The following is a 3,279-nucleotide window of genomic DNA, read 5'->3' on the forward strand; positions in this document are numbered from 1 at the left end:
AAACCCTCCCTCCAGTGGAAGCATACCCGTCACTTTGAAAGTGATTGGTCGAAACTAAAACGCTGTCACAAAGGACGGTCTTGAATCCCGCTCCGTTATGTGAATTGTGCAGGTAAACCAAAGCCAGCAGGGGCCCTGGCAGTGTTTGAAAACCGAAGAAAAGATCTAGTGACCTTCACAAACGGCAGAACAGAATGTAACGACCGATTTTTCAAAGCTAGAAAACACCGGTGTGAAAAAGAGGACTGGCCTCGATCCCTTCTTTTAAAAAAAAGAAAATGATGACACAGGTTTTGTGTCACAGCCACAATCTGTTCTCGCCACGAAACTGACAGCTAGCCTCAGCACAAAAAATTCACCGCAGAAAAGCCTACAAAAAAATGGACACGGGGAAGAGGAGCGCTCCTGAAAGATCACGCTGACAGCACTTTGCGCGCCTCCTCGCCGGGCCTCCTGACTGAGTTAGGCATTACGATTTCACACAGCCGCTCCGCAGCAAAAGTCCTCTAAAACCACACACTCTTCCTTTCACATCCGTGAGATCACCGGGGACTTCTCATGGATTTTTTTTTTCCAGGCACTGAGACAGGCGGAGGAGCAGGGATGGGGAACGTCAGCAAGTGTGAGTATCGGCTTTACATGGTGAGCACCCTCTCAGCCTTTCAGCGGGAGTCCTCCTCATTTGAAAGGCAGGGAGTCGGGAGATGTCAGACTAATCCTTGACACGAAAGGAGAAAGAGTGGCTGAACAGAAATGCAGCGAAAGGCTCTGCGCCCCAGCAGAAGTGTGAGACCGCTGAGTGAACTCCGCAACTCAGGTGACGGAGACACTGAAGGAATAGAATAGAATAGAATAGAATAGAATAGACACCTCTATTCTCAATCAGTATGCACAACCAGGACAGTGGTGAATACATGCCTGCAAATGCACACAGACACAAGTTTCCATTTTCTAAACTTGGTAAAAACAAACAAAAAATCTGACTTTCACCTAAACTTGAACCCTGAATCTGATTCGAAAATCGGAGGAACGGAAACTTTGCATCCTGAGCTGGCGACGCTTTACATTTACTGCCAGTCTGATTTCCCCCAAAAGCATTGTGGAATAACTGTTGGCAGCCACTGGTTTTGATTTATTCCACCACAGTATGAAAGTCAACACGCTTTCCTGAGATCGGCACAGTAATCCATCAAAGCATAGTTGGTTGCATTTCCTTCTTCTTTGTCCCAGTGACGGTATTTATCACTCCATACTAATGCACTCTCATGGGGAAGAAGGCTTGATCGAATTGTGAGGTTCCGGCTTTCTTCAGAGACTGTTGTCTGAGACATAAGTGTCCTCTTGAACAGAAAACTCATAAAAAGGTATTTTCACATGAAACCTTTTTTTTTCTTCTTTCTGTATACCGTTCGAGACGTTAGACGTTTACATGGAAACGTTTTCACGTGAAAACACGAAACTGTTGTCGCATTTTGGATGTCCGTTTACATTACAGCAGTGCTCCGTGCCACTAAATATGGAGGGAAACCACAACTTTTTGTGAAATGCTGCTACTTCACATGTGCACACTGGCTGTATTAAGCAGTTCTTCTGCACATGCTCAGTAGATGGACAATCAGAACGAGAAGGACAGAGTGGCTGGACAACATGAAGGAGTGGACGAGCAAGACTGATGGTGATCGGATTATATTATCACAACAATTTCTTCCTATTATCAGACATTCAATCCAACCCAAAAGTCTTTCCCATTTTGTCGTACCTCCAAGCGTCAACATTGCATGGACCCCAACTTGGACCTCGATAAACAAATCATTAAAATTACTTTCCTCTTTATCTATTTTTAAGGCGCAATGATTTAACTATCTGCTCTCTCATTATATGATCCCACAGAAACAAAAGAAACATCACGATGAAAGATTTAACTAATCACTAATAACCACCCCAGTAACTAATATATGGAGCAGTCTAATCACATAGAAAATCTAACTGATGATTTGAAAGTAGAATATTTTTTTTCCATTTGTTCAGCACTGTAACTAAAATGAGACCATCGATAATATGTGTCCTGATGTCATTTATGTTAAAGATGCATTCAAGGACAGTTCACAGTGACGGTAATCTCTGCCTGTGGCGGTCTTGGAGAGGTGTTCAAAGACGGTACAGAGCAAAAAGCTCTTAGCAGAGGATAGACTCGCAATTAAACCGACTACTTAAAATAAGCTTCAAGCTGTGGATTTAGTCTCTGAGAAGCGTGAGGAACAAAGAAGGTAAAACTAACCATTTGACTGAACAAAGCCGTTATTGGCCATCAGTAAGATACAATGAGAACCTGAACCAGTGGTGACATGGCCACTGTGGGATTCGAACCTGTGAACTCTCCAAGTCCAAGTCCACTTCTCTCATCTCAAGGCCAAAGTCACTTTCTTGGTTTAGCTCATTATGTATGACCCAGTCATCTACCCCCTCCTCCTCCTCCTCCTCCTCCAGATGAAAACTGAAGCATTTTAAATACATCGAGTTGTTTTGTTTTGTCTTTTTTGTAAAACACAAGACTGGAGGCATTTGTTCTTTCCTAAACAGATGGAGAAAGAGTGGGATTTAATAAGTTCGTCACACTTCTTTTTCTCATTCATGTATAAGAATTTTATTTGCTTGTGTGATTTTAGAACTTAAATTGAGTTCAATCCCTTCAGCTAACATGATAGATTGCATTGGCCTTTATTTTCTCTTGAGCAACAACAACACTGAGGCCACGTTAACACAGAGCCAGGCATTTACAAAAATGGATATTTACCCCTTCTGTCATTTCTTTTATGGCTTTAATGTCTTTCTTTTAATAATATATCTCTTCTGTCTTTGTAAAGCTTTTCTGTATTTCTTTAATTTATTGTATTTCTTTGTAAAGCACTGTGAACTGCCATGTGCTTGAATGGTTCACTATGAATATATTTGCCTTGCCTCTAGATTTTTAAACACAACATTGTTCACCAGATTGTTTTCAATAAAAATGTAATTTACGCAAACTTGTTCAGGGCTTCCACGTGTAATCCAAACCTATAGGCAGCAATGTAATGAGAAGCATGAAAACTCTGCTCCTCGACACCATAGACATGGCAACAAACAAGCCAAAACACGTTTGATGCAAATGTGAAAACAAACACCGCTACGTGCAAACGGACATTTGATTCACGCACGTGTGGGTCATTTCAGCAGGTTAAAAAAGACAGCTTGAACATTTTTCACAAGGAGATGATCAAGGATTCCTGGTCATATCTGTTT

The sequence above is a fragment of the Blennius ocellaris genome (assembly GCF_963422515.1).
Source record: "Blennius ocellaris genome assembly, chromosome: 7".
NCBI lineage: Eukaryota > Metazoa > Chordata > Actinopteri > Blenniiformes > Blenniidae > Blennius > Blennius ocellaris.